The following is a 19,327-nucleotide window of genomic DNA, read 5'->3' as shown; positions in this document are numbered from 1 at the left end:
AAACACATACTCTTTGACCAATATAAATAAAGTTTTTGGTTCCTGCACTCAAAATGATCAAGTTTTACCCCACTGCTTAATTTTTAATAACTTTTGTGGCATATTTTGACAAGTCAAGGAGCTATAAAGACCAATTCTTATACAATGAATGAATCACATTTGTGTCTTGACTTTGGCATTTGGATGGAAATTGATGGCTTGATGAATCGACCAATCAAAACATGTTTCATAAGAAATCAATGGATGCTGTCTTTAATAATTAAGTGAAATGTCCTCACAGAATAAGGACACAGCCTCATACATAGTTAAGAGACAAAGAAATGTCATCATTTGCCACATCACAACTTGTGAAATCAGAAATATGTAGGTTTTAAACCTAGAAGATGGGTGAACCCCCATTAGCTGATTTCTTACAATATAAACTAGAACTGCATGAAATTGAATAAATCTTGACATTGTGGTATTTTGTCTTGCTGCCATATATTATTACAATATGTATAAAATTTCACCAGATGATTTAAATAGCTCTTTTTGGGAAGGTTCCGTAAATTTAGTCTTTTTTTGTCTTTTTCTCTGCAGCGCATCTGCATAAATAATAATTAATAAGCAAGGATAAATAAACAAACAGTGCTATAGTTTTCTGCAGAGTTTGATTGTTTTTCAAGGACATAAATTGTACAATCAAATGTAAAATAACATGGGCATTATTGTATGAATAATTATATTTAATAATATCTTTATCTTTTAAGCTTTAATAAATTTTCAAATCCTGCGATGTGAATATTGCAGATACACACATTGCGATATCAATGCTTAAACGATATATTGTTCCGCCCTAATTAAAACTTATGGTAGCTAACATGGTCTTCTTTCATACGCAACAGCTAAAATGTAAGCAACTATAGTTTGTTTTATTTTTTTAAATAGTTGCATTGTGCATTTTCTAGCTGTTTTCTAGCCCCCCTTTATACCACAGGAACCCCTATTTGGGAAACCACGTGTTTCATAGTACGTTGTTCTATCATATCTTTCTGCTCCAGGCATTTTTCGTCATGTTGCTGGCAAACCTGTGATGACCTGTCTTGTGTTTCACAACTGCATTATTGATAAAGAGTTACTGTCCATCAAAGTAGTGTTTATGTATAGCATGCTCCTCATTTCAATCCGTATTTCTTCTTTATGTCTGTTTAAATAAGGCCATGATTAACAGTAGAGTTGTGCATTATGAAAATATATATATATATATATATATATATATATATATATATATATATATATATATATATATATATATATCATATGGATGAAATAAAGTCTTCATATTAGGGCTGAACAATATATCGTTTGAGTATCAATATCACAATGTGTGTTTCTGCAATATTCACATCACAGGATTAGATTATTTATTAAAGATTCAAAGAAATTGTTAAATATTATTATTTTTAAATTTTTTATTCAGTGATGACCATGTTATTTTATTTATCATTTGATTGTTCAATTTCTGTACTTGAATACTGTTAGACTACACAGAAAATAGGGTGTCAAAATTAATTGTTTCTTCGGTGCACCGCGATGCAGACGCGGACAATTCGGTATCGGTTCGTTAATAATCATAACGGGTTATTATGTACTGACGTCATTTATCTCCTATGTGCTCTGTCGCGAGGGAGGTGAGCGCGAGTATTTACAACACTGTTTAGCCGGGAGCTCGCGCTGAGAGAAGCTCTCAGTAAGGGACCATCGGAAAAGTGCTTATTTTTTTCGTTTTTTTTTTTTTTTTGTTCGTTTTTCTGCTCCGCTCAGCTCGAGCTCTCCCTGTTGCGAGGGCTTAAGTGTGTGTGTGTGTGTGTGTGAGCGTGTGTGCGTGTTTGTGTGTGTTTGTTTGGTGCTGTCTATGTTTGTGTATGTGTTTTAAATGAGAGACAGTGTGGTGCTGTGTGTCTGTGTGTTTATACAGATAGCATGTAATAGCCTCCCCCCTAAAATATAATACTGTATATGGAAAGCATCGTCAATGCACCGTGATGCACAGAGATATCGAATTGAACCGAATCGAAGGCATGAAAATCGTAACCAAACCGTGAGACCAGTATAGGTTCACACCTCTACCAGAAAACCATGAAGCACTGTTTATTTTTTGTTTTGGATTATATATATATATTTTTTACATTTTTGCAGATGCACTGCATAGAAAAATATTTAATCATCTCAGTCGGTCTAAATTTAAAAAAAATCTTTCTAAATATAGCAATTCAAATGATCTGGTGTGAGTATTTATATCGCAATATATATATATTGCATTGACCAGGTATTGGCCAGGAGCTACAAAATTGTAATTAAGTATTTATATTTAATTTATACAATTTACATTTTGTACAAGTTTTTTCTTACTTAGAATTTATTTTGTCTTGTGTCTAGTACAATTCAAAGCGAAAACTAGATTATTTCACAGATTTTATGAAAAAAGCTTGAAAAGTAAAAGGAAAAAAATTGAAAACAAAGCAATACTTTTTCTTGAACTAAGAATTTTTAGAAATCTGAAATAAAAACGAGACAAAGTAAAAAAAAGCTGTATTCTGTACTGCTAGACTCCATAGAAAACCATTAAACAGTGCTATTCAAGCTATCTTATGAAAATATCCTATATTGTAATATTCAATAGATAAAAATATTTATTTTTCAAGACTTTAAAATATCCCATGTAACAGAAAAATAAAATATCAGAGTATCAGATTTTTCCAATATCGTTCAACCCAGGTGAGAAAGTTGCAAAGTAGTTTACTATGTTTACATTTTGTATTAATGATATTTTATTTTGGGCTTGTAATTATGCATATTTTATATTTCATTAATATTTATCTATTTTTTTTCTGCAATATTAATCAAACATTTGCCCAGAATTTCTACATAAAAGTGAGAACAATAATCAAATCAAATAATCAAATATGAATGAGAGCAATGAGTACATGTTTGATAATGAAAATGAAAAAAAAAAAAAACATCTGGTCAATATTAACTAATTAAATCTACAGAAAAGTGACTATATTGTTATCAGGATATGAAATAACTTATATTGTGATATGAGATTTTTGTCATGTCACCCAGCCTTAATTGACAGGCTTCACCATGCTTCTGCAATAACAGCTTTAATGACCTGCTCAAAATTGATGTCTGAATTCTTAATGACATAACCTCCCCCACCTCCGGTTATACAGTAAACAAGATGCTCAGGAACCTGTAATGTCAATGCCATAACCTGATTAATGATTAACGTTTTTCTAGACACGTCAAGATAAACACCTTTACGACACATCATACTCAGACAGTGATGGCTGTCTGCCGAAGAAACAACAAGCTATAGTACCTAAATTGCTCTATTGCGCTTGTAAGACAAACGGTGTGATAGTTGAAGGGAGTGCCACAAGCATGAGACAATGTAGGAGTAAGTCAAAAAAGGTTTGTTCTTTCCGAGGAAGCGGCACGTGTGGCGCTAAGAGGCGTTGGATTCATAGATGAAGGTGACAGATATTTCCTTTTTAGGTGGGAGTTTTAGATTCCATTTCCCCTTTCTTAAATTCTGGCATCACCTAGGGTTTCCCCTCAGGTGAAGGGGTTTCGGATGAGTGTGTGAACACTGAGAGCACTTTGTTGTGGTGAGGAAACGTAATGGCTGGGTTGCTCGGCTTGGCCAGTGTGACAAGTTTGTTCTTGGTTAGCTTCGTGCAGTCACTGTCGTTTCCCGTTAACATTTGGCGTAGTGAATGAGCTTAGTCGTCTGTGTGGGTTATTTTATTAAGCAAACGAAACTATCAGCTCGTAACGTCTGCATAGTAATCAGTGGTAAATAAGCACGAGTTTACTTTGCGGACTGGAAAGGTGTTGCTGAAGAGTGGAGAAAGAGTGGCTTCACTGTCTTATCAGTGTAATCCATATGGAAATAGTGATAACTTTTCTGCCCTATCTCAACTGACTCGCACACCTATTCAAATACTCCGGAACAGTAAAATGTGGTCGTGCTATCTGTGTTTGCCATCCTGGAGAGTTTGAGCACTTTGTGCACCACTGATGTGGTCTGTAGAGAAGCGTACGCTGCAGGCTTGTTTTAGTTTATGAATTGTTTGCATGAGGTTGATGTTGGAATTACTTTACGTTGCATCAGAACTTTTTTTTTTCTGTTTTGGCTTTTTCATTTTACATTTTGCTGTTGAGCATCAGGTCTTACAATATCTCTTCATGCTCTGAGTTCAACGTTAAGGATTTTTTTTCTACTGGCCTGATTTAGAGTTGTACTTGTCCTGCCAAAATTGTCACTGGCCCCACCAAAAAGAAAAAAAAGTTAATAGCTATTTCTTACCCACCTATTTTAAATAATGTGTCAAAAGCCAAACATAACTGTATACTAGGGCTGTGCGATTAAGCATTGCGATTAGCTAATCGCAAGAGGCTGCGATATAATATTAGGGTTGACTCAATAGAATCGAGATCCTCCACCTCACCCTGTCACAAACCCCCTGGTGAAAAATACACACGTAGGCCCTGTTTACACTAATACGTCTTAGTTTTGAAATGGCATTTTAGAACGAAAACGATCCACGTCCACACTGGCGTTTCATCTAGCATTTCTGAAAAGCCCTCTTTCCACACTATACTGCTGAAAGCGCACATAACATGACCACACACACTGTCATGCTCTGCAGCTTATGCGCGCGTCTGAGCTTCAGACTGTCAGCGGGTGCTTTGAGTACAAAACCCTAGAGTGCAGTGCACGTCGGACAGTTTATCAAGGATGTACCGATGGATCGCGTCTCACTATAGTTGTTAAATGGGATGTTTAATTAATCTTGTCTCTATCTAACGACTCCTCAGTCTTTTGAATCTATCAGGTAACATGTCACAGCGTCAGTACACTGCTTCAATCTTTCGCTTACACGCTTGTACTTACAAAAACCTCAGAGGCTGGTTGTTGTTGGTTGTGCTCCTTTTTTCCCAACCAAGTTTGTCAACGCCATTATAACAACACAGATCACTCTGCCTATTCATGCCAGAGTCCTGTGGTAAAATTGATTGACAGGTGGTAATTTGTGTGTAACTTATCTTTATTTATTTATGATTTGTTTACGGGTAAAACAAAGACCATGCGGGTTAGGTAGTTGAAACTGTAGGCTGCAAATAATGAATTCGGTATAAATCAATTGCGATGTTTCACATTAGACATCGTACGATGGCAAATTTTTTGACATCGCCGAACCCTGTATGAAATGTATATGTATTATATAATTTCCCCCACCCAAAGCAAGTGCGTGACTACCGTCAATGTGTGACAGTCTCACTAGCCAATTGAGTGAGCACACTTTTATTCTGCTCTGTCAGAATTGCGCAACCAGAGACTATGCAGAGAGCCCACAATGAAACAAACAAACAGGAAAGTGCGGACAAGTGGAATGATGGCGTTTACTCTTTAGAAGCATTAATAGACAAATTTATATCATAGAAAAACAGCATGTCGGTAATATGGGAATATTTTGGTTTCAAAGTCACAGACAACGAACAAAAACAGGCAAGCTGTGTTGATTAGTTTCTCGATGCGCTCATACGTCTCTTCGTTCATACATCTCACAGTCAAGTTCAGTGAAGCAGATAAAGGGTTCTCGTCAATCGTTTTAGCCACACATGCTTTGAGGTTTTGCTTTTGGTAATTGCTTGTTCAAACAAAAAAAATTTCTCAACTTGTCTGGATTTTCAGTTAACTGACTACAAACTGTGCAAAACATAATTTTTTCATTGTGTACCTACGTAATTGTACGTTAAAAAAACAGACGTTTTCTTTTAGCCTCATAGTTCGATGCTGCATAATTTAATTCTTTGCTGTATTGGTTCTTACGAGGTTACGAAAATAAAACATCCAATTAGATAAGAGGAACTGAAAATATGGTGTTTACGACTTTACAGAGAAGGTAGCATAGTTTGTGCTAAAATGCACAAACTGTTTACTTGATTCTAAGACACAATCTCATTTTGCACTCAAGTGACAAGTAGTCGCCAACAAATAAAATTTTTGTGACAACGCAGGTCCTGTCTATATTTCTGCAAATGTACTGTAATATTTTAATTACCAAAGAAATAAGATAATACAATCAAATCCATGCTAAATTTTGGGGGAATCAAAAACCCCAAATTGTTGGATTTTTTTTGTTTGTTTGTTTGTTTCTTCTGAATTTTGTTCTTTTTTAAAATTTTTATTTAATATTTTTTCCTAATATATAAATTTGAGTGTATTATTTTGGATCTTTATCATACATTATTTTGTTAAATTAGCTCCAGATTTGGCTTCATACTGACTAATCTATTGTATTTGCACAAATATAATATTGTAAAGCTTCCTATAAAAATATTAATTTAAAAAAGGGATTTGTGATTGGTGTACTCTTATGTGCTGAGCACTGCACAATAAAACAGTATCGTTGTTATATACTATTGATGTTCAAAATAATATAACTACTATATATTTTAAAATGTAATTTATTCCTCAATGATGAAGCAGAATTTTCAGCATCATTACCCCAGTCTTCAATGTGAAATGGTCCTGCAGAAATCATTGTAGTTATGTTGATTTGCTGCTTTGAAGCAATTCTGAAGATTAATGATGCTGTATGTTTGTTTGTTTTTTCTGAAGATGTTTTGGTGGAAAATGTTTTCCTTGGATTCATTAATTAGAAAATGCAAAATACAGGTTAACAGTAAGATGACAGATTGCTTCAAGTCTGTAGAAAAGGATTTTTTCCTGAAACATTTATTCTGTTGTTTTGCTTATCTTATAAGGTTTTGCTTGCTTGTTTGAAACTGTCATTACTCTGCTTTGTGTCATTATATACCTGTTTGACCAACTTTTTACTGTGGAACACTGTAAAAGATGTTTTGAAAGTCTTTTTGTTTAATAGTCAAGGAGGTCCAAAATAATATTGGTTCTCAGTAGTGATCCAAGGGATAAAAATATCATCTTTAGAGGTCTAGAAAGTCTTATGAAAAGTAGTAAGTTCATAAGGACATTTATTTTAAATATAATTTTTTTCTGTAACAGTGCATGTTTCATCACTCTTGTAAATTTCAAGTCTTTATTAAACCCCAAATAGAATATATGACAAATTGTATAGAAATGCAATTAGGAGAGGGAGAAAAAAAATGGGTACATTGATGCATCACGATTTTTTCTCTAATGGTCCTGAATCCGTTCTTAAAAGTTCAGAATCAAATCTGTTTTCACATTAGATTGCGATGTTGAGGGGCTGAACAGGCATAATTTAGAAACAAATTATCATTGACTGTCACATGTATACATGCTGCCGATTTTGCTTCATTCAGACAAACGTGAGAATTTTAACACTTCTCGTCCATTGTGTGACTGGCTTCAGGACGCTGTTCAAATTTATGGTATTGCACCACAAATCAATACCTCGATGCCGCACTGCACTTTTCGTCTGGTGTATTGACCTTATTCTTCAGTGCCGAAATATGCTCGTTTTTGGGATTGTTTTAGAACTTCCGATTCAGTTGCCTATGGGAGAAAGGACTACCAACAATAAACAGCAGAAAACGGTCAAAGTGCTTACTCTACAAACAAGTCTGTTTATGACTATACATGAAAAAGTAGAATAATGTAATAAGAAAATTAAGCAGCATAATGAACCTTTTTAACATCTAAAAATCAATGGAAGTGAAAGACTAGAAGAAAAAAAAATTACAATGGCTGCACCCACTCATTTGTGGAAGGTCGATGAAACTGGCTTTAAGCCATGGTCACAATAGAGTTTGAACATTCAAAATTTTGTTGTATGGCGCTGTGGAAAAGGACATGGTATTACAATATGATTATTTATTAATAAAGCAAACGATTGCTCCATATTTAAAATTTCTGTAAAGAGAGGTCATGCGATCACATGATGCAGTTGTGCAAGTCAGAGTTCACCAAACTTGAAATTTGTAACGCAGTGACTAGGCATGAAAAGATAACTGTTTTCAAGGTATACAGCGGTTTTGGAAAAGTTTGTTTTTTAGGACAACAATATCTTAAGCAGAAAAGATATCAAAATATGTTGTTTTAAATTGTAAAGAAATATTGTGTTATTGAAATTAGTCAGAGCAGAAGTCTATGATTTATTTTCATTATTTAGCCTTACATGTTTACTGCTTCAAAATAATTTAAATCTTTCAAAAAATAAAATAAGTTTTTTCAAAGGGATACATTTTTTGCAGTTTTTTACCCAGGCATTTAAAAAGAATATATTTTAGAGCAGAAATCACAATACCATGATACCCTAAAACCATGATATTTTTATCCAAGGTTATCAAAGTTTGCTGGTATAAGATAATGTCAGAATCTTATACTGGCCCATGCCTAGCAGTGACATGCGAAACTTGTCGTACAAGCTTGCGTTTCCTGTTTGCCGCATTCGCACGTTTATGAATAAAATTCTCTGGGGCGAAAAGTGCAGTGTGACCGCGGCTTGAGAATCACTAAAAAATAAAGACATGGTAGCATTAATGCTATGTATAGATGCTTATTACAACAGAATCATGTCATCATTGCTTCAAGATAAGTGGAAGCTCAAGGTTTGAGTTCTGCAAACCTGGACTGGGAATGAAAGTGAACATCTGCACAATTCTGCAAACCAATGAAGCATTGTGAACTGTTTTACATCTAATTCCCTCTAGCTCTGACCTTAAAGCAATTCCAATATAATTTCTAGATATTATTTTTACAGAACAGATGTTTTGAAGACACTTCTTCGTTAAAATAAACATGCTAAAACAATGCATGAATTCATTCATTCATTTTTTTTGGCTTAGTCACATTATTAATCTGGGGTCGCCACAGCAGAATGAACCACCAACTAATACAGCATATGTTTTACGCAGCGAATGCCATTCCAGCTGCAACCCATTACTGGAAAACATCCACACAAACTCATTCATACACATAAACTACGGAAAATTTAGCCTACCCAATTCACCTATACTACACATGTTTTTTGGTCTTGTGGGGGAAACCGGAACACCCAAAGGAAACCCATGCCAACATGGGGAGAACATGCAAACTCCAAACAGAAATGCTAACTGAACCAGCCAGGGATCGTATCAGCAACATTCTTGCTGTGAGGCCATTGTGCTTCTGACTCCACCAATGTGCTGCCCTAAAACAATGCAATGTTTACTTTTTTTGTAATAATTATTGTAAAACTTTAATTATTTTTTTAAAAATAAAGTATTAATAAAAACATGTATTAAAATTAATTATTTTTAAAATGCAGTACTGTCTTATATAGATACCGAAGCAGAGATTTAATAGTGGTGTATCCTTAAATATTGTTAATTTTTAGATTTTCAGTAGTGCTTATTCATGAAAAACAAGGTTGTCTTATTCACAGCTTGTCTCTAATGCATTATTTAAAATACGTAAACTAAAACATCAAGCTAAACGTAGAATAATAGAACACAAGATCTTATATCTTATCCACTCATCTTTCTTGTGTCCTCTTCCAAAACATTTGCTCTACAGCCTTGGCTTTGCACACTGTTAGTAAAGTTTAAAAACTTTGAATGAACTCCGAATCGAATGTTTGACAATTCGCCCTGATGTTCAGTCTCTCAGTAGAAACCGCATCATTTCCATCTCAGTAAAGTGTATTTACATAGTAGTACACCTGAATGGAAAGCAGGCACTATAGCAAACTGCTCTGTACTAAGCCTGTCACACATTTTCAAGATAATATTGTCGAGCCCTGTAATTTCACTGATGCAGCCTGCCTATCTTTTACTTGGCTCGCATCCGTACAGTGTGGTTTTGTGTATCTGCATAATTTGTCATGTGTTCGCAGCCCAGCTATGAAATATGATATTCAATGAGGGCTGCCTCTTCCATTATCTCAGAAACCTCGCTAAAAATAGACCCATGGATCCAGACACCATGCTATAGCCTACTACATAGTGCCATTAGCCTCTTCTTTCTGCCATCAGCCCTGTCTGGATGCCAAAACTGAGTTAAATGAACTTCCTTTTTTTTTTTTAGCCATTTACACAGTTTAATGTTCGGTAATCACCTTAAAATGGATTAGTTGTAATGAAGTGTCTGATGTGAATGGAGTACACAACATACATAATTATAATAAACGTCATGATGAGTGGTGTTTATTTAGCCCTGCAAAACAGGTTTGTACTGGTACAATAAGAGGTTGCTTCATAAAGTTTAAGCAACATCTGAATTGGTCAGGTAGTTTTTCTGGTAGGGATCTTGTTTTTTGTTTGCTTGCTTGTCTTAAAGGAATAGTTCATCCAAAATGATAAGTTTTCATCATTTACTCAACCAAATGTTGTTCCAGAACAGGCCTGAACAGGCCAGGCCAGACTTTCTACAAAAAACACATACACAAACATGGACACAAAAAATTATTTTAAAAATTATTTTTGAAAGTCAAATTTTAAATCCCAGTGACTGCTATTGTGTCAAGGGCGGGAAAAAAGGGGGATATATAATCTTTTTATAGAAGAAAGTAAGACTTATATGGGCATTGCTATACCATGATGAAGAGAAAATGACTGAATTATGTTTTTTTTTGTGTGTGTTGTTTTTAATTAGTGATACATTCATTCATTTTCTTTTCGGCTTAATCTGGGGTCGCCATATCGCAGTGAACCGCCAACTTATCCAGTATATGTTTTTACGCAGTGGATGCCCTTTCAGCTGCAACCCATCTCTGGAAAACATTCATACGCACTGATTCACACTCATACACTACAGACAATTTAGTCTACCCAATTTACCTGTACCACATGCCTTTAGACCATACCTGCCAACATTTTTCCTGGGAGTCTCCCGTATTTCAGACCCTTCTCCCGTATTGTTCTGTCTCCCGGAAAACTCCTGGAATATTTATTTTTTTTAGAATTATTATTTATATTATTATTATTATTTAAACACACACACACACACACACACACACACACACACACACACACACACACACACACACACACACACACACACACACACACACACACACACACACACACACACAGATACATATATGGGTTGGGGGACTTGTCTTCCTTCTTTTTTGTCCTCGGCTGATCACGTGCCTGATCGTTACCTTCCTAATTTTTACATAAAGCAAAGTTTTAATAATAATGACTAACTGTAACTCAATGTCATTGTAAAGTTTTTCGGGGGGGAAGTTTGGAAGGTAATTTTTAATGATTATTCTACTAATACTTTGGCGTCATTTATTCAGTTATGGTATTACTTAATATTGGTGGACCACATTACCTTAGGTAAGATACGTTTGGTTTGTCACTTATTTCTGTGGAGAACATAAATGAATCCAGTCTTAAAAGGGAATTTATGTGTACTGCAGAATGTCATAGAAATTGGGAAATTTTGGTCCAAATCCAAAAATCCTAATTATTGCTGATAAAGGCCACTATTGACTTCTGCATCAAGTCCACGATGTAGGTCCGGCACCACTCTTAAAGGGCACCTATGGTAAAAAAGGGTCGGCCAATTGGAGCTATTTTCAAATCGATCGCACCATTACGTAGGTGTGCGATCCCCCCCGCCCACCGAATTGATTGACAGCTATGCGCATTAACATGTTCCGGTAGTCGCGTGTATGTCTACAAGACCAGACAGACATATGCAAAGCAACCGGGAATAAAAGCTCTGTTCTGTTCGCTAGGATCAGCAATAATCATCAAATGCGATTAAGAGTAAGTTTCACAGATATCCACACAGTACTTGAGGTTAGCCTTAACTAAGCTAAGCGCGCTCTGTCTGCCTGCCTGTGTGTGTGTCATCTGTGGTGTGTTTGTGTGTGTGTGCGCGCGCGCGTTAACTTTATAACGATATTGTGTGTGACTCATCAATGCAACTTCACAATACTGATTAGTAAAGGTTAGTTCTTACTGTAGTATCTCACAAACGCTACGTGAGACCTTCTTCCTTTAAGTCTGTCTGTTGTCTGACGCAGCTGAGGGAGGAGGCATGTAGTGGGCGAGAAAGTGGGCGGGAAAGAATCGTCTTAAAGGCGCAGTACGACAAAACCACCCCCTGCTGGAAATCAGTATAAAACAGCATCTTGTAAAAGGTATAATGAAAAATCTGATGGGTATTTTGATCTGAAACTTTATATACACATTCTAGAGACGCAAAAGACTTATATTAAATCTGAAAAAAGGGGTAACCTAGGTGCCCTTTAAAACAATGTAACTGCACATTGTGATGATGTGGATTGCGAGATCTGTGATTGGCCGGTTTGGTAGCGGTGATAAGTGGGGGGGCAGGGCTCTTGCAATATCATTCTATGAATTGTTGTGTGTTAAGCTGCAAAACAGCTATTTTAATAGGAAATTCAGCATGTTCTGTAAGTCCAAATAAAACCATTTAAACTTGTGTGATCCTCACTATATGGACATGAACACACGAGCTTCAGAATTGTATGGATTTATTTGAGAGAAACTGTTGTGATCTCATGCACACCGAAAACAATGACAACCCATCAACATAAAAGATATATTTAGCTTAATGAAATTGTTAGAAATGAATTACATTTGAGTGTACTTCTGTTCTATTTAATAGTGTCCTATTTAGGAAATTTAATGATGGATACAAAGTGTTTACCAGGAATCTTTCTGTAGTACAAGCTCTCTTCTTTCTTTCACATATTGCTTCCCTTATTCAAATATTTATTTTTTTATTGACTGAAATTGCTAGACGGTGCACAAGTTGTTTACTTGTTTTTAAAATCAGACTTTATTTTCATGTTCTGTGTCATTTTCTGTAACCGAGTTGCCTGAGGCTTTCTATCGATGAGCTGGTTTTCATTTTCTGTTGCTGAGGTGAAAAGCGCGCCGATACATGCTATTATAGAGAATTAATAGGTAGACTGAGTCTGATGAATTTGTTTACTTTATATCATTATTTGGTCTAGTGAATTGATTAATATGCGATCAATACCTAGAAGTAAACAACATTACACAGATGTGACTGAGCATATTAATTGCACAGTTGAATGTTCAATTGCATTATGGGTAATAAACAGACCTGGTCATAATTACACAACAAACAACCTTCTTGGTTGACGTTCATACTAATTCGATTAGTCTAATTCAGTTTAAGAGCCACGTCTTGATCCTGCATCACATTAAGCACCTCCGAGTCTAAAAGCTAGCCTTGCATTCAGAGCCTGCGAGTGTGCATTTATGGCTTTGCTTTCCTCCCTATTTGTGTTATGTATCAATATCTCCTCGTTGAGACTTCAAAGGCATTCCTTCAGGTTGGTGTATGTTTTCTCTTCCTGACAGTTGAAGTCCTCCGAGGCTTCACCTCTCCCCTAAAATCCTCATGTTTGTGTTGCTTGTCGGCTAAAGTTTGTGTCTATGGGAAAATGAGGCATTAGGAATGCAGAGGAACGTTCATGAGATGAAGGCCTATCATCTGTGCAAATAGAGCGATGCCAGTGTAAGTCAAATAAACACGCACAAAACATTCTTCAGCAGTTACAGTGTTGACGAGCTTTTGTTCTCTTTCATGTCTCTGACAATGTACGAGCGTTTAACCCAAACAAAGTTGCATTAGCGTTTCTTTATAAACAGTCAAACAGGCCAATACTGGTTTGGCATTTTGTAGTTATTTCTAACACATCTATTTACAGCAAACATGCCTGTTGGTGGACTATGATAGAATGACAACTCTCAGATTTGAACATGATTCATATGAAGGCCTGTTTTTTCTCACATTTGTGAACAGGTTTCATTACATTGTAATGCACTAAGTATGTACACTGTAAGTTTCAGTGCATATTTGTCATGCTTTTCATGCCCCTAATGTACTTTCAGCTGTTTATCCGAAGCCGGATATTTGAGCGATATACATTACATGCCTTTTTGCTCCAGATTTCCTTCTCTGTAATCAATGAAGGGCATTTACTTTGTTACAGGTTTTTACAGATTTTTTTCCGAAATTAATTGTAGTTCTAGCCTTGTGTGCTGATTGATCTGTTCAGCTAAACTTCCATGACTTTAGGCAACACATTAAGCAACTTATTGAAGGACATAATGAAACAAAAGTAGCAACAGATTATTTTTTTATAGCATGTTACACAATTTACACATTAGAAATTCGTATTTATTACCATTATTGAGAAAACAGCTGTTCAGAAAGCATCTAAACATAGTGATATGCGAGGTCCTGTTATGACATGTTTGTTTCTATCACTTTTAACAATAGATGACTTCAGTGAAAGCAGCTTTACAGCATTTTACATGGCAAAATGGTGTCAGTTTACCTTTCAGTTGGAGCGTGTCTAAATCAGTATTTGTTCTAGGCATGGAACGATAACCGTTTTCAAGGTATATCGCGGTTTGGAAAGTTCAAGGTTTTAAAACCGCCCCAATTTTCTGTACCTTTGTACATTTCTAAGGTATGTGTAAGATTTTTTTATTTACTTTTTTTTAGGACAACAGTCAGCAGAAAAGATATCCAAATCTTTTTCTAAATTTTAAAGAAATCTGTGTTTTTGAAACAAATGAAGACAGCAGAAGAATTAATCTATTGAATTATTAAGCCTGACATGTTTACTGTTCCAAACTATCATAAAACTTTCAAAAAATAAAATATATTGTTAACAAAGAGAAAAAAGGTTTTAGTTTTTTTTTACCCAGACATTTAAAAAGAATATATTTTAGGGCAGTGAGCGCAATAATGTAAAACTGTAATATTTTTATCCAAGGTAATCATACCGTCATAATCTTATATGGGCCCATGTTTAATTTTTTCTCATGGATGATTGGCCATAACAGACTGAACAGAATAAAGTAATTTGTGATGATTTCAATGTCAAAACAGGCTGACCCTCATAGTCAAACCTACCTATTTTATTTAATTTCCTTGGACTGGGGTTGAACGGTTTACCTGTACTATGGTAGTATCGTGATACTATGGCTCCAAAATACTGCCAGTGCTGCTGTAGTTTGAAAATGGTAGTATTGACATTAACAGTCTATCAACTCAAAGCAACATCATCGCTATATTTTAATGTATTTTTTTGTTGGTCAGTTGTTTACAAAATAAACAAAAAATGAATACATTTTAGGTGAAGTGAAGGAATTATGAATTAACTTCAAATAGGCCTTTTATAACAAAACATAGTATTTCTGACAATTTATTTTAAACAATTTGAGTTATGAATTACAGTATCGCAATACTATTGGTATCGTGATACTTCAGCTGGGATAGTATTGTAACATGAAATAATGGTATCGCGACAGCTCTACTTTAAACCAATGATAGTTCAGAGGTGTTTACCAGACAACATTTCCAAAAAGTTTACAATGGCAAACTCAATCCAAACATGGCTTTGTCCTGTATTTCTTCTGAATTTTCACTCTAAAAAAGTTCATTCTTTGGTTTTTTGGTTTCAGTGAGGCTGGCAGTTGCTAAAGCTAAAGGCTACCCTTGATAATCTCTGGCCAAACCCATAGTTCATCCAAAACACAAGAACGCAAGCATTTTGCACACTGTTTATTTTAATAGCCTGCTGTGCCTCATGTATTTGACTAGGTATAAGGTTTTGATGATATGATTACCTTGGATAAAAATTTTTCACGTGATTATGATATTGTGATTGCTACTCCTAAAAATTATTTTTTATCGTCTGGCTAAAAACAACTTTTTGTTGCAAATGAAGTAAACCGATTAAAGTAAAAGCAATTTGGTTTTTCAAATGTTTGCTGAATTATAGGCTGACCAGTAGCTTTTGATGTGGATGTTTTTTTGCTGCTGGAGATACTGTCCTTAATAAATAAATACAATCATCTTTTACAACACTTAAAAAAAACGTACATATACCGCTGGAACAATATGACAGAATTTTTGCAGATTTAAAACCTTGACCTTGAAACCGGTCATTGTCCCATATCTATTTTTATGGAGTGCTCTGTGCAGCTGTAATTGAAAAAAGCCTGCTCTATGTGGAAAAGACTCCCGATGTCATGCGCTCCAGCACCAAGAGTGTGGCATGTTGCATTTTCAGAACTGAAGAGCACATTTGGTGGGATCAGCCCCTTGAAGCAGTGCTAAGGGGAGGATTTTTGGAAGCTGCCCTTTTCAACATTTTCAGTGGAGACTTGGTTTGTCGTTCAGCATGGTGTGAATCCTGTGATGTGACCTGTCTGCGTGAACAGGGTGCGCAAAGGTGTGCAAGTCTACATCTTGACAGGCAACAGCCTGTAGGACAGCCTATTGTAATGATTGGACAAAAATGTTTATTGAATAATTATCTTCTACAGACAGTAATTTATATGAATACCACTTAATTTAATAAGTGCTATTGACATGCGAAAAAACTTGAAGCCAGCATAACAAAACTGTTTTTGAACCAATCTGAAACTCTGCCTTTAAAATGTATCACTGAAATCACTGGAAATGTAACACATGTATCATGTGTCACTGAAAGGTTTATTTTCATATTTGTGTCAAATTTACAAACATTAAAATGAACTTTCTATAAATTTGCAGGCTTTTGTTTACAGTGCATCATTCTGGTGTTTTATAGCATTATTAAACCTTTGGACCAATTAGGATGTCTTGTTAGATAATCCTAATTTAAATGAGTGACAGTGTAGTTTACACAAAGCATGTTGTGCTATTGCTATTGTGACTCCGCCCATTAGATTTTTACTCTTATTACTCATTTCATGATTGGTCCATATTTTCCATTCTAGTTATTTCATGGACCTCAGCACTGTACACAAGCTCAAACCAATCCGAAATTTGTCCTTCGTTCTCAGTGAAAATAAAACAGTGTCTCTGCCAGCCGAAACAGGCAGCGGCTGTGTTAGCAGCACTAAATAACAAGCACTCAAATCCCACGAGCTCTGTTCTGGTTCACATTCATGTCAGGAGAGGGGTTGCTTGTTTGTCTAGAGATTTTCTTCGCTGTTTACTCTAGCTGTGTTGCTTTTTGAGCCGTTCCCCCGCCCTTCCCAGCTGTTTACATAAGGCCCTCCCTGTGTATTATGGCACCTGCCAGATCTGCAGATCGTACCACCTGGTTAATGTTAAATTGCTCCAAAAGGAAGATGTGTTTGTTAATAAACAGCAAAGCCAGGGCCCCAGTGTTTACTGTAGTCATGGTGGCAATCAGTTATTTAACAAATATCGGCCCCTGCTTCCTTGTGTGGGAGAGAGTTTAACTATGTAGTAACCAGAAAAAATGTGCAGCCTGCATAGGGAGAGCTATATGAGCACTTGGGGCTCAAAGAAATGAGGTTTTCTGAAGCTTAGATCTATATTCTTATGTAACTTCAGCTTTCATACGACCAGTTCATCTTCAGAATGTGCTTTGCACTGGTTTCGTACCATCCTAAGGATAGGAGAACTCTCTGTAAACATCATTTTTCAATCGTACTCATAGCCCACACAGCTGCATTGGTTTATTTTAAGCTGAACCTGTCTTTAACAATTACGTGCTGTCATTTTGAATATTATTTGATACATTTTAAATAATGTACAGCTTAGTTATTTACTTATGACATTTTCATATGTAAATATTTGCACTTGAATATAAAAACACCATGGGTGTGCACATAAACTGGGATTTTTTTTTTTTTTTTTGCATTTTTTAGCTAATTATTTATTTACACATTACTTCATTTTAGAGGCCTGAAAATGGGTTTCAGAGTGCAAGTCTTTGTCTCTGTGTAAACTAGATATTGTGAGTTTTTTTTTTTAATTATTTTTATTTATTTATTTATTTATTTTGTTTAACTCATGCACATGAGTAAACACTAAACACATACTGGGTTCTGGACTCCTGATTAACATTTGGCAGGATTGAAACCTTTGCCACCAATAGGTGTTTTCACACATGTAGTATGCTTCCTTTGGTCCAGACCAAGGTAAAAAAATATGTATTGTAGCATTTTGCAGCCAATTTGGTTCCGTTTCACACCAGATCGACTGCTGTAAAAAACCAAAAAGTAGTCTTTGGCTAAATAAATTTCCGGAACTGCATTTTGATTGATCCGAATTAATACGTTTGAAAAGTTTGCAAAGTAAAATGAGCGGAGGAGTCAGCAGGCAGTATGGACAGGCAGTATGGACAGGCAGTATGGACAGGCAGTATGGACATCCTCATAACTCCACAATTGACCTGCCATTATTGCGGTAAATTGTCAAAACTTTTTCTTATTCCAGAAATGCATGTTGTAGCTGACTATAGCAGCTGATTTAATCCAAAAAAGTACTTTTTGCATTTGGGTCAGTTCTTGGGCTGCACAAAATATCGTTTCAGCATCGATATCGCAATGTGATCATTCGTAATGTCACATCACAGGATATGCAATGTTAAGCTTGTATTATAATTTTTTTTATTTGCATGTGTTTTTGATGCCTGTGATTGTATAATGATTTAAAAAAGATTCAGGTATAGGAAACCTTATTTGAATTAATTTTCTTGAATTATTTTTATTATCCATTTATCATACAGTTAGTGTACTTGATTACTGTTAAATGATAAAACTGAGAATAATAAAACACTTCCTTTCAATTGTATCTTTTTCTTGATTGTATTTATAGATTGTTATGCAAGAATATACTCGCGACACATCCAAACACAGAAATGCACTGCAACTAGCACAGACCACAACAAAAACGTGTTGGGGACCCCAAAATGTTTATAGATTGTTTATTAGATTTTATAGAGATGCGAATAGTTGACATTAATTCATCAATCTCTGACTAAACACATGCATAAATATATTCACAACACATGAAAATACAGAAACGCACTGCAAGTAGCCCAGACAACAATAGAAATGTGTAGGGGAGCCCCAAAAAAGTGTATAGATTGTTTATTAGATTTTTTGGATTTTATGCACTCTTACTGCAGAATCTTTCCAATTGATCTAACATTGTACATTTATTTAGAGATATTAAGTCATATAGTGAAATTGTATTTATATCGCAATAAATATCACAAATATATCATCATACAAATATATATCACAAAAATAAAAATATCACAGTTTTAGATTTTTCTAATCCCCTAGTCAGTTCGAGGTTGGTTCACATTCTCACCTCAAACAAACCACCAGTGTTCATTTGAAAAGTACCAAGACCACCTTTTCGAGAACGATTGCTGCTTTCACACCTGCCCAAAGAACCATAACAAAAGCACAAACAAACTCTGCTACGTTCTAACTGAACTAAATGAGGCAGGTGTGAAAGCACTTACAGTAAGTTCTAGAGCGGGTGGCACCAAATCCTGATTTGGTATTA

General features: G+C 35.4%; 1 protein-coding gene across 8 annotated transcripts in view; it reads left to right on the top strand.

The window, feature by feature from the left end:
• The window catches only part of foxp1a (forkhead box P1a), an 84,755-nt gene that overhangs the window by 4,385 nt on the left and 61,043 nt on the right, over positions 1–19,327 (top strand). For 2 of the 8 annotated variants that reach the window (XM_087305906.1, XM_087305905.1), the window contains exon 1: positions 3,484–3,518. The gene's annotated coding sequence lies outside the window, so the exon portion shown is untranslated. 8 annotated transcript variants of the gene reach the window in all.

Source organism: Danio rerio, chromosome 23, assembly GCF_052040795.2.
Source record: "Danio rerio strain M-AB ecotype USA chromosome 23, GRCz13ab, whole genome shotgun sequence".
NCBI classification, from domain to species: domain Eukaryota; kingdom Metazoa; phylum Chordata; class Actinopteri; order Cypriniformes; family Danionidae; genus Danio; species Danio rerio.
The sequence above is the reverse complement of the archived record's forward strand: the minus strand, read 5'-3'. Positions and strand labels throughout refer to the sequence as shown.